Source organism: Cuculus canorus, chromosome Z, assembly GCF_017976375.1.
Source record: "Cuculus canorus isolate bCucCan1 chromosome Z, bCucCan1.pri, whole genome shotgun sequence".
NCBI lineage: Eukaryota > Metazoa > Chordata > Aves > Cuculiformes > Cuculidae > Cuculus > Cuculus canorus.
In genome coordinates this window covers 54,767,553-54,781,255 of record NC_071441.1, presented here as the reverse complement: position 1 = coordinate 54,781,255, position 13,703 = coordinate 54,767,553, and positions in this window count along the sequence as shown.

Below are 13,703 nucleotides of genomic sequence, written 5' to 3'. Positions count from 1 at the left end.
AAGCGCAAAAAAGGATATGAGGTGAACATTTTTGCACGAAGGCAATGAAACCAGTACTCAAGCCCCCAGGGAGGTCAAGATTTATCTTCAAAAAAGGGTTTGCATGCAGGCCTAAGGACTCTGGCGTCTAGTGTGAAATTGTAAGTTTCAAGTCCCAAGAGGGACTGTGCATTTCAATGTCACCCTGCTGGATAGACTTGCTCTAGGGATGGAAGTTCAAAAAGCAGACTCCTCTACCGAGGTGGTGACTGACAGAGGACTTGGTTTTGCATCCTTTCTTGCCCCAGGAACGCTGAGTTCCTTGCTAGTGCAGCAGCCCAGTTTCAGACGTGAAGATGCAGGATGCTGTCACTCCTGGACAGCCTAATTGCTGGAGCAGGACCATCACTGGAGTCTCCTGAAGACTGAATACGAGCCCTTCCACTCCAGCTGGACGACTGAATTGTGCAATCCAAAAAGTTACTCAGAAGTAGTATGTTGTTTTTTCTCCGGTGAGGGGACACAGGAAATGAGAAAGACCTATCTCAGTGCACAGGCTCTCCAGAGCTGTCCGCACTGAAGAAAACAACAAAGTTTTGGGTTTCAGATGAAGATTATCTTAAAATTTGATGTATTGTTTTAAATGACCCACGTAAGTCCTCGAGAACTTCTATCTCAGACCAGAAGGGAACTGAAGCCACTGCTGTCTAATAGGTATTAATGTGCAACCATCTGTATTTCCTGACAGATACACCTGTATCAATGTAGGCATTTGATATGCATCAGTTGAGGAGCTCCTGATGATGTTAGTGAATCCAATGGGATCTAGCCATGTTTCAGCTTGCTTTCTTCGTGGATTTGAAACAATTACCAACGGAAAAAAAAAGCCTCCTATGATAAGGAAAAGTCCTTCCTCATCTCTTCTTTACTATTCCTGATTAAGCTTTTTGGTGGGTCCTGATGCATTTCCCCACAAAGTCTGCTAAGATTATTTTTTCCCATCACGTTTGAAACAAATGGGAGTTGTGTAGATAAAACCACACTCAATGCGTTGGAAAGCTGCATGCCTAACTCCTTTGAGCTGAATGACAATGGGTTTATTAGAACAAAGTAGAGACACAGCTAAAGACTGAGCACTGGAGATTTCTATTGCTGCACCATGTCCAATTTTTCTTCCGATCTATGCACAGCATCATCAGTGCTCAGGATAAACCATGTGTGGAAATACGAGAGGTGAGCAGGATGCAGATTCAAGGTCTGTTTTTTTGGATGTTTTATGTGTCAGTTACTGAAAATATACAGATAGGCATGAGGGTTCTGGTTAATTAGAAAAGAAAAGAATCCAACCCAGAATCTAACATTTCCAGTGAGATATCTGGAGGAATCTTCTGAGATTATAATTTTGTCACTAGTTCTCTTTCTCCGTACATTTTTCAAGAAAAAGCAATTTATTTTTCTTAATTATTATTCATGGAAAAAGGTTCAGGGAAGTCTGTCGAAAGTGTTCTATTGTGAAATTTTAGGACAAGTTTTAGCATTTTATTACAGTGCATATTCAGCACAAATTTCAGTATCACTAATCAGGAAGTAACACATTTATTTCCACCTGTTGAATTTTTTTGTGCCTATATTTATTTCCACTTTTGACTATTCCGGATTTTTATCTGAGCTGGAAAAAAAATAATGAAAAATGTTGAAAAATAATGAAAAAATTCTTCTATTTCTTCCATCTGAGTTACTCAAAACCAGATGGTATTAATTTTTGTTGGCATAACTGCTCATCTTCCAGGGGCTACCCACCTTAGTTGTTTGTTGCATAGAGACTCATAGGAAATGTTGCTGTCTAGTTTGAAAGAGAGAAAGAAAGACAAGAAGATTCATTTCTCTATCCTAAAATAGTTTCAAGAGCACCTGTGGGGGAGTGTGGGACAGGAAAGGAATGTGGCAGTGCATATTCACCTTCATGTTATTATTAAGAAGAAGAGATATGACTGGAAATCAGCAGAGAAAACAGTTATGCAGGCAGATGTTACTCACCCTTGTGCACCCATGTGCCATCATCTCCTGTCCAACACAGCTTTGAGATGAAATGATTCATCACATCTGGAACTGCCAATGGGAAGATTGTTCCTGAAATCATATTAGAAAACACTGGTCAGATGGGGTAAGTAATGTAAATACATCTTGGTAACCTGGCTATTTCTAACGATTAAGCGAAATGAGTTGACATAGGCCAAAACAAATCAGGAGCCTGCAGTTGTAGCATCAGACTGCATGTCAGCAAATTTAAAAATGGGACAGCCATGCTGAGTTTGTGGGGCATTTTGGGGTGGATATCTGCTTCCAGGGCAGGATCTAGAGTGTTTGCCTGCAGTCTAAGTGGGAGATTTTTCTTCAAGACCAGTGGTAAATTCAGAGCAACCCTTCTTATGTCTTCATATTTATTTCCAGAGCTTTAGTTTTCCTGAAGGTACCCACTCTGTTGCATGACAAAATTACAAGAAGTAGTTTAATGACAGCCATACACCTCAAGCATACACTCAAAGTCTGTATAGACCTTCTTCTCTCTCTCCCTCCTTCTTTACATTTTTGCATTCTAGAATTTGTCTAAGGCATTCAATCAGAAAATCTTCACAAATTACCCTTTTTTTTTTTACTGTGGCCTTCTACATACCTTCTCCTTCTAGACTTCTTTTTGCTATTTTTAAAAGGAGGAATTAACCATATAATCACAAACTGTTGCTGGCTCAGTGAGGCTCCTTTGTAGCAGTAATACTGGGATAATGTGAAGTCAGAGTCTTAGAAGAACCTAGACACCCATCTTTGAACAGCCATTTTTGACAGGAGATGAGGAAGGTTTAATCAAACCCATCGCAGGGTAGGTCATGCCTCTTTATGGCTTTCATTAGACATGCAGAGCAGAGCCAGGCTTTTTGAAATTCTCAGTCTTTCTGACAAATCTGGACTGAACAGAGAGCAGACTGGCAGGTATTAAAGGCCAGAAAGAACCTTCATCACCATCCTAGAGCTGAGTGAACAACTGACAATGAGAAAATTCATAATTTATTCATCAGCATTAAGTATTTTTGAAAATGTTGATCAACAAATATGGATAAGTTTTATGAAAAAGTAATAGTGAATAAAACCCTACTAGCATAAGGCAATAATTCCCATAAGTCGATTGTATTTTAATTGGAGGTGTGTGTTTTGCTATCTCTTTTTACATGTGAGATGAGACTATGGTAAAAGCACTCATGTCTTTTGATTCAATAGGCTACTTCAGCCACATTTTCTGTAAATGAGTATCTGAATTTCATTCTGCTTATCATCCCTGAGTATCCTGAAGAGTTGTGAGAAAGCGTGAATGCATCCCAAACCAGGAGACAGAGCAGCAACTGACTGCATAAAAGTCACAACCAGTTAAAAACAAAGGCAAAAATCTTGTCTTAAATATGGACATCGAGTTTCTGAAGGTTGTCTTTCTTGCCTCTCTAACTTCAGTAATTATTACACAACAGTTGATATATTATCTAAATTGGGAGAACCAACCTCTGTCCTTTTTGGCTGAAAGTATTGAGTGTGAGATTTCTACAGCAGCTGTAATGACTGAAGAAGTCTCATCTACAGAGTTCTCAGACTGGGCTGGAAAAGTAAATAAGTTTTTGGGATGCGAAAATAATTTGCTCACTTTGGATGGAGAAGAACAAACTCCAGGACTATTGTGCCAGCCCAAAAATAATAGTGTTCTTATACGTCTTCCAAAAGACTCCCACAAAGTTTCCAAGTGCTTTAGTCATTCTGTAAAATCTTGCAAAGTTTTGGAAGAACTAGAGGAAAAAACAGGAAGTGCCAACTTGATGAAACTGTTTTGTCCACACTGGTAGGTGGATACAACCACAAATAAATGCTCTATTTACAAAGCACATGCCACACCACACTGCTTGTAGCTGCAATCTCCATTTGGACCTAGACTGGGGCGTGTGAAGGGAGTCTCAAGAAGATAAGACTATATTGTTCTGGGAAGGACATGAAGACATGTTGCCTCCTGGTCCTCCTCTGGATCATGATCCTCATCCAGGTTGCTCTTCAGAGGGGAGGAAAATTTATGTTATCTTCACAGGGGAAATATCCTTGAATTTTGGAAATGTGTTGCTGGTACAGCTTTTCTCACTTGCACGGGAGGGGTGTTTACCCACCCAGTTGACATGATCTTGCCTGCAGCAGAACTAGTACTTCCTGCCCCATTGCATCCTCTTAGCCTGGCTTTTTGAAAAACAATTGGTTTTGCATTGTATTTTTGAAAAAACAACCTTAATTAAATTCTGCATTTTCACCTACTGATTTAAACAAACAAACAAACCCTTCACAAATAACAGTCTCTGCATATTTTTCCAGGGGGTGCGGGGAGGAGGGGTAATTGCACGCAGGGATATATTCCAAAGTTATGTCATAAAACCCACACTAAATAGTTTCACTTATCAAGTCTTTCTATAAGTTATTCTGCTTGAGTTTCATCCCAAGTACAGCTTTCAGTCTGGATGCAAGCAAATGCGAAGCAAAGACTTTTTTGGCATTCCTCAGTTTGGTATAGTTTTTGCTGACACCATAGCAAAATGTAAATATTGTATGAGTTTTCTGCAACTCTGCTGCTGACCCCAGGTACTCTAATCATTAATCTCAAGTGTACTCTAAAGGTTTCTGACCTGTAGCCAGCCTTTGGCTCTGCTGTTCTGAGCATTAGGTTTGTAACAATAGTCACAGTGACAGATTTAATTCAGTGACTGTCTAAACAATTACTATAGCCACTGTCAAATAAAAAAAATACTGACTTTGAAGGACAGAGATTAATTTACACCGTATGAATGAAGCATCTATCAGAGAAATAATTTGAAAATTCCCTGTGAGCTATGCCTGAGGCTTAGAAGTACATCTCCAGTTCCACTATATTTGCTATGCTTATAAAGAAGTTAAGAGACTGGGTATCTGTTTTCAAAGAACAAATTGAAAAAAACCAATCAAAACTCCAAGTGAACAAACAATGATGTCTTTAAAATCTCATTTTAAAATGTAAAAATGTTTGTGGGAATCAGATTTCCATAATTAGGACATTTTCATTTAAGGAGCTACCCGATTCTCCTCTCCTCTCCTCTCCTCTCCTCTCCTCTCCTCTCCTCTCCTCTCCTCTCCTCTCCTCTCCTCTCCTCTCCTCTCCTCTCCTCTCCTCTCCTCTCCTCTCCTCTCCTCTCCTCTCCTCTCCTCTCCTCTCCTCTCCTCTCCTCTCCTCTCCTCTCCTCTCCTCTCCTCTCCTCTCCTCTCCTCTCCTCTCCTCTCCTCTCCTCTCCTCTCCTCTCCTCTCCTCTCCTCTCCTCTCCTCTCCTCTCCTCTCCTCTCCTCTCCTCTCCTCTCCTCTCCTCTCCTCTCCTCTCCTCTCCTCTCCTCTCCTCTCCTCTCCTCTCCTCTCCTCTCCTCTCCTCTCCTCTCCTCTCCTCTCCTCTCCTCTCCTCTCCTCTCCTCTCCTCTCCTCTATGCAGTACTTATCCAGCTTTGTGTATATAAAATAGAGTCCTTTCAGTTAAGTAGATGTAATTTTTGCTTCTACTGAAATGATGTTACAAGGGCAGATCCTCAGTTGAAATAGATAACTGTAGCTGCTCCACATACGCCACTGTTTGTGTAGCCACAAATTGAGAAAGATTACAATAGCAACTGTTTGACAAAATATGAACCAGACAGCTTTTTTTTGTAAATCTGAGATGGCAACAATATTTAACACAGTAAAAAACTTGCATAATGACACATTTCTTTGCAAAGTTAAGGTAATTTACAGATTGAAATATCTCTCCAGTTATAAACCAGACTGCAATAAATTAGATTTTCAAATTACTACATAAATTTAGATTCAGCTCTTATTTACACTGCACTAAATTTTCCAGTACAAATGTCCATTTAAATTGGCAGAATTTAGTCATGCACCCCTTTAAAGGCACTTCTGATGTTCTAAAGTGACATAGTGCTATGAAGAATTGCTCCTGTGTCTCTGTGAGGTAACATGTTATTGTACCATTATTGGCAGTATCCTGGTGAGGTGAATTTAATGCAGCAGAGCCCAGTGCACCAGGATTCACTAGCTGAGAGCTGTAGTTAGAGAAATGCCTCCTGAAACTAAGCTTGCCTTTCTGCCTAAGAAAGAAGTGGGTTATCCCTCACTCCACATGCTTAAGCTCAGCCTGAATGACTTACACACGTGCTCTGAGGTTGTCTCAACAGGAAATTATGGCTTCAGCTCCTGACTCCTCTTTTGTGGCTTGTGTTATGTGGGAAGTCAAAGTAAGCTAAAACAGAAAGACAGCAATATAGGAAGTGGAGCACTGATAGAAACCCCCTTGACATCCCGCGTATAGTTTGTGCAGCTGAACCGAGACCTTGATGAGTTTTCCAGTCCCTCTGCCTCCCTCCTCCACCATGTTACCTTCTGCCCCTTTTTCTCCAAGGCGGTAGGGAACTGGAATCCGCCTCCTCTGATCACTACCTTGTGATTGGCCTAAGACATTTCCCTTTCAGGTTCCCTCTTTTTCCTTTAAAAAGACCTTGCCTTTGCTGTTCCAACAATGATCCCTTCTAGCTTTCATATTGAATTATATTACTTCAATGAGTGTGAACACAAATCCTTATAACTCTAACAGACAATAGTGCTGTACTAATAAGTAATTTTACTACAGGCTTAAGCAGGTATTTCCATACTGTGTGTGTCCCACGTGGATATTTCTATGCATATTACTTTCATAAATAGGCAAATTAAAAAAAAAACACAAACCCAACCCAAATATTAACATCATTCTCTCTTCTTCCTTCTCAGTCCTCCTCAGTATTCCCTCAAATGTGATTGGTTTTAAACCTTACATGTTTCCAACCACTCTAGGATCTTAGCACTGTCTGAGAAGTTTAAATTCATGTAAAACACAAGATGGACTTACACAGCTGAGATGCTTTATGAATTTCCATCCATTCCTGTGAATTCTTACTTGCAAATCTCCACAAGTACTGCAGTCCTTACTAAGAAGGAGCACTACTATCAGACAGGTTCACACAATTTTATTCGAAAGGACGACAACGCTTCACAAACATCAAGGGACACATTTTCAAGCACTTTGTGGGGCTTCAGCTGTGAGTCCCACCAGCATCAATGTGAATCCAGCAACCAAGTCCACATGCATTGCTGTGAAAATGTTCCCCTGAGGGCCCAATTCACAGCAGCGAAAACAACACAAACCATCTTACCCCCAGGACTTTTTCTTCTGTGATCCATGAAGAGAGCAAAATACACTTTGTGGCTCATTAAACCTTTTCACAGCACACAAGTGAACAGACACAGCTGGGTAATGGTTGGTGCTCTCGAGTTCCTGCATGAGGAGTCAGGGAAGCATGCTGGAGTGTACTTGCATTGTGAATTAAATATTGCACTGAGATTTTCCTCAAAAAAGACACTCTAATTATCTTGAAACCCTGGTGCTTGTAAAGTATTTGCACCTTTCTCTGGAGAAATGTGTTTAATGATCCTTTCAGCTTCATGTCTGACTGTTCCAGTGATTGCCGTAATTTTCTTGCTGTCTTTCTTCAATCTGAGCATTACTTGCTGGTGTGTTAGTCTCAATCCTGATTTCTTGTGACACAGAAAAACCTTAATTAACTGTTAAGTTCCCTTATGAAATGTGCATAAGGTTCTCTTTTTTTTTTTTTTTTTTTTTTTTATTTGTTGCCTTCAATATTATCCTGCAGGAAGTAGGAATTCTAAACTGTGTTTGAGACTGACAAAGTGGTAGGTAAGTTCTCCAAAATAAAAATGAAAAATGAAAAATAAAATTAAAACTTTGCTCCTGGCTTCTGTTTGCTGCTGGCGTTTTCCCTGTTTGCTATGGCTGATAAAACAGCTTCAACATTCAGAGAGTAAAGATTTACTGTTGCTTCATGTAAGACCTTTCATATGAAAAAGAATCTGTTTATCTACTGTTCTATGCCAATTTTCTTTATGATAACTCGATATCAGGTGATGTAGTGTAATAGAAGTGTTTAGCTTGTGTGACAAAACGGAGAACTGGGTTTAAAAGTTCACTTGTAAACTATACGATGTATTCCTGAATATCCTGCATTGCCACTAGTGAAAGAAAAATATGTTGTTTAGGCTGTTATCCCTCAATTTGAGGGTAGAATGAGTTATCTGAGTTTTCGAAACAGCTGGGTTTTATAAAACTGTTGTAAGCCATTCTTCTTTGGGAATCTGCTGGTAAGAAGACATATATTGGGACCTAGAGCTTGGGTTTGGAACAAGTCCACGAGGGGAAAAAGGCATTTCCATCTGTATCTGTTTGGTTCCAGTCCAGTTTTTAATGAAGAGCGATCCATATAATAAAACACTTTGCCAGAGCTGGCAGTCACAGTGGAGTACTTAAAGACTGGATTGTCTCATGGTGCCTCTGCTTCCATTGCTGAGTCAGTGTGGGGAGATCTCTTCCCCTTCTGAGTTATGCCTGTCTTGAATTGATGAACAGGTATCAGTCAGCAGAGCTGTGCTCTGGGACAGCTCAACAGCAACAGGTTAGCTGCGAGATGCAAAGCACCTTCTCTGCCTTCTGAAGAACCGAGGTGGGGAGGAAACTTTGTTACTGAAACTTTGTAAAGGAAACTCTTGCAGGTTGCAGGCTTGGACTAGCATTTGGTATATTCACTCTCTTTTGCTTTATGTTTTCACTTAAATGTAATTTTTTTTTCCTGAAGCTTACCCAGAGGCTATCTTTTATCTCGCTTGAGGAATGGGTATCATGCTCTTAGAGTAATTAGATTTTGTGTGACAAGACTGACATGCCAGTCTTGACATATCTCATATCCTTCAGTGTGAGGACAGCCAAGCCTTCATAGGCATTTAGTTTCAAGGGTGGTGTGTGCCAACTCAGGTCCCCTGAGACATAGTTAAGAGGTAGGAAGAAGCAAATTCATTACCAGTTGCTACATTGCCAGCTCTGGCTGTCACAGGGCACAAAATTTACTCTGCTGTCTTGCCTGAGATGTTTAAACAATATAACACCTTGTTCTAGGATGTGTTTGCTCAGTAAGACAACCTTAAATGACTTACTTGTGAGCAATCTCCCCTGGATTGAGCAGAGACCATGTCCAAGAAGTCGGACTAGCTGTGTGGCAGCACAGTTGAAGTCACTGACCAAGGCAAAGTACTCTGAAACCACACTGCTCTCAAAATTTTTCTACTTTTTTTTCCAGTGGTTGTGACACAATTAATACTGCATTTCCCTGCTTTGTGTTGCTTTGTTTCAATCATATGTCTCAGAGGAAAAATCCCCTCATTTCATCAGAAAAATTGAAATCATAACAGTGGCAGGGATTGACACTTGCTTTGAGCTAGGGTTTTTTGGCAAGATGATTTACTGCTGTTGCTAAAGCAGGAGTACTGGTGTGACTCTGACTGCGCCACATATGCCATTCTTGTTGATGTGTAACATGTGGTCTGGGGTGGGTGGCATAGGTCCAAACCTGCCTCCCATGTGCAAAGCACTCTAACAATGCCAAGCATAAGGCCAAGAGCATCAGACAGAGAAGAGAGAGCAGGGACCACAACTCACCACTGGACTAGTTCTCAAAGTAGACCCATCCTGCCCTGAAGACTCCTTAGGAAAGCCTTCCTACTGCATCATTGCAAAAACATGCATTTGTCAAAAATAAGGGAATCAGCTGTGTCTCAGCAGTTCACATCACTGTAAGAATAAATTTAAAGTTGGCAGTTTGCTCTGTGGCGGGTCTGGTGGTTCTCTGTAATGGTTCTTTGGGAACACCATTTTCCTGTTCTGCATATGCACGCTCTTCATAAAAAACTAGAGTACAGACTGACTGTAGGTGTGTTTTGATTACAGCCTTGATATATATTTTATCCTCTGAAATGAAGATTCGTCTACAATCAAAATACCCTAGAATCTCAAGAAACCACAATAAATAAATAGGAGGAAACCCATCAGTTTTTCATTAGGAGACATTATTGGACCGTTTTTCCAGTGGAAAAAAATAAAATCAAACCTCTATTCATTTATATTTTTCTAGTTAATCATTTTGTTTGAGTTTTCTGCTTTGGGACTTAAGCCTCATCATTTGAATTGGTCTTGGACTTTGTCTTAGCAGGGTTTTTGCTCCCTTTACCAAGAATAAGACAACTGCCAATCTCTCTGGGATAAATGAAAACTTTTGCTTAAAAATAATTTGCTCTGCATTCTAGTTTTTCTATTCACCACCTCCTTTTACTTTAGGTGCTCATTGTGTGCTGTATGTGTGAAGACAAGGACGTACCCATATGTGCCATAGGACATCACTGAAGACTTCCTGTTTCAATGAGGTGAAGCAACTCTCAAAAAAAAATGTAGTAGATTCCTGCTCTATGGGAGGAAGCAGAAATTAAGGAAAGATCTCAGAGCTAGAGAAAGCCTTCTTTCTCCTTTCCTAAGAGTCAGGAGAGCACTTTTCTCAATAGCTGCTAGCATTTGTCAGTTTAATTTTTCTTGTATTCATTATTATTCTGGTTTTCTAAAGCTGTAAGCAATATCTAAAGCTGAGTGAGCATCCTCAGAACGCCAACGCTGGATTGTCCTTACATTGTCAATGTTTTGTGACACCGATTTGTTTTTATTTCATTTCCTACTTGCACCCCTCTTTCCCTCAGATAGATTAGGGTGAGGTTTTGGTCCATGCAAGGTCAGTTACACCATGGCCCCATCTCAGTCACAGGACACCATGAACTGTCACAAGTCTTAGGTCTCCTCTAGTGGTACTGGTATGATCCTATTGTGATTTTAGTTCTAAAATACATCCTTATTCAACCTGGTCTGCCAGCTGGTTGCCAAAGTGTCTTGATATATCTGCCTTTCTTATGGAATGCTTATATTTGCTGTGCAATATTTACCTCTGGCATGAGATATTGAAAACATTTTGCCATTTTCCTATCCAGATAATATTTTCTTAGTTAGAGGTACTGGAATTAATGCAGTTAGAGTGCATAGGTCTATGTAAACATTCATCTTCAACAATTTGTCAATGACTACAAGGCTGTCGCACATTCTAACAGATTCTGTGACTTCAGCAATGATGTCTTGTCTTCCATTTGCTTTATTGCTCCTCATTGTTTTTTCTTGGAAGCAAACAAAAACCTGGTGGAGCCGTATTTGTGTGCCAATGCATTAGTACAGGTTGTGTGTAAGGCACAGCTGATTGGGAAAAACTAATTGCTGCTGCCTTTGCTCCCAATAATATCCTTCAAGTACATGAGTAGTAAATGGTCTAAATGAAGTTGAGAGGTCTGTCCCATGCTGAACATATATTTTTGCATCGTATTTTCTCCAGGGCATCCGCAACTCTTCCTTGGTATTAGGTTTTTATGTCTTCTTAAATAGCAGCATGACCTCTGTGCATAGTCATAGCATAAAGGCTCTCTTCAGAGTGGGTCATCTTGTGAGTCAGATCAAACATGCTTATACTTATCTTCTCTTTTCTGACATTCAGCCTATATGGATGGGAAGCTATTAAACGTGGACCTTCAAAGGGCTGCAAAATACTTTTGAGTGTTTCTGGCAGTTTGCTTTGCCATTCCATGTCCCTCGTTGACAGAATCAGGTAGACCATGGGGCAATTTTGCTGTATTACAACCTATAGCATCTGTTTATTTTTTTCCTGACTGTGATTCTGCCCTTAGCCAATCTGTTATCTCTCTTGCTCTCTAATTAACACCCTATTTAGGAGCATGTCCCCTTTCACACTATCAGCGTAGGGACTAAAATTTGGTTTAAGTGTTTTCTGTTGTGCTTTCATTATTATTGTTGTCTTGATTTATATCTTGGGGTAAAACAACTGGACCTTCTGAAAACTCATGTTTTCATGAGCCAACTTATTGGCAGCACTATGTGCTACGCAATTAGCGTATGCTGTGCCAAGAGCCCCAAGACAATGTAACATTGAGGCCTTCTTTCTTCACCCAAATAGAAGGTAAGAATGGATGGATGAGGAAACAATCTCTACCTCCTGAAAGTAAATCAATATAAACATCTGAATATTAATTCTGCATTGATATAATTTATGAATGATACTGAAGGTGAATCCTTGGCAGAACTTCCTGCGTTTTGCATTCTTTGGGCAGAGACCAGGAAACACAAAGGCAAGTGTTTAGAATGTGGACCTGGAGAGTGGGGCTGGAGCAGATTGGTGACACTGGTTTACAGTTGAAAGAAAAAAGGGAAGGGATGACATGTAAGCCAGACATTAGGGCCCTCACCTGAGAAAGGTCGGCACCTGTCTCATTTTACAATCACCAGTGAAAATGTACAAACTGATACAGAGCTAAAGAATCCCTCATGCCCTGTGCTTTTTCACATAATAGTGCTACTTCCTGTTGTGCTTTGCACCATTTATTTTTTAAAAAAATGTAAACAGTAGTTTTCCTTTATGCATAATCATAACATGAAAGGTAGATTTTTAGCTTTGTAGGGAATAACACTCACTGTGGGTCAGCTTCTGATGAAAACAGTAGTAACGTGTGTATTTATTGCCCTGCTGACCGTTAGTGCATGGTGTACAGCTAATTCCAAGAACGCCTATAAAAATCCAGGTGAAAGATGTTTGAACATGTCTATACTCTACCAGCATAAGTGGTGATGTGGCATGTGAGGAAACAGAAGCCTGGAACTTGTTTTAGTTTACTAATACACCTCAGGAGTTCTTTCATTTTCCCAAAACTCAGGTATAGTAGCAGTGACCATTGCTAATCTTCTTCTGTGAAAGCATTACATGCTCTAGAACAAGCAGCACCTTCTCTTCAATTTTTTTTTTTTTCAGAACTTAGATATAAATCATAGCATTCCTGAAGGGCATCATTCAGAGATGTGAACGTACTGCCTGCGGCTGATCTGAGAATTGTGCAAAGCACACCTGAAGGACCATTTCATATCTTGGGAGACATCTATGTGTGTGTTGCTTAGATTCCACAGAACAAACAGTGAACATAGCCTGGGTCAACTCATCATTGAAAATGTCCGAGAAACCTTAATGTTTTAGTATCCATTTCCTGGTGGAAATATTTGTTTTGTTGACTCTTTAGTGTGATAAGAGCATGCTCATAGCTATTTGAACATTGCAGCCCAGAACAACTGAAATGAAGCTTTATACAAAGGACAAGATGGAAATGTGCAGGAGGACACAATTTTTATTTTAAACCAGCCAAATGTACCATGTTTTGATTTCTTTCCCTGGTAGAGATAAACTCTTCAAATAGGAAAAGATCTACAGAGTTTTCAGTTGAAGGAGATTTTCAGAAATGAGATGCAGCTGAAGGATATAGCTATTAACATAACAAAGGGATGACAAAAGAGTGAAATGATATAAGAAAGGATTGATCAGTGAGGGACTGTGAAAGGAAAAGGCTGGATTCATGTTGCCATTGTTTTCCCTCGGTATTCTAGCTACCATATTCATGTTCTGAGTTTAAAGATACATGCACACCTTATTTATAATACTTGATGGACAGATTTCTGCTTTTAATTTATTTAAGCTACAGTTTTATTGAGAAAAAATAAAAATTGCTTTTGCTAATTAGAATGCACTTTGAATTGGCTGTTGAACTCTGCGTTTCTTGCATTCAGTCGTATGACAATTGTATCTGCAGCTTGAAAAGGATCTGCTTGGAG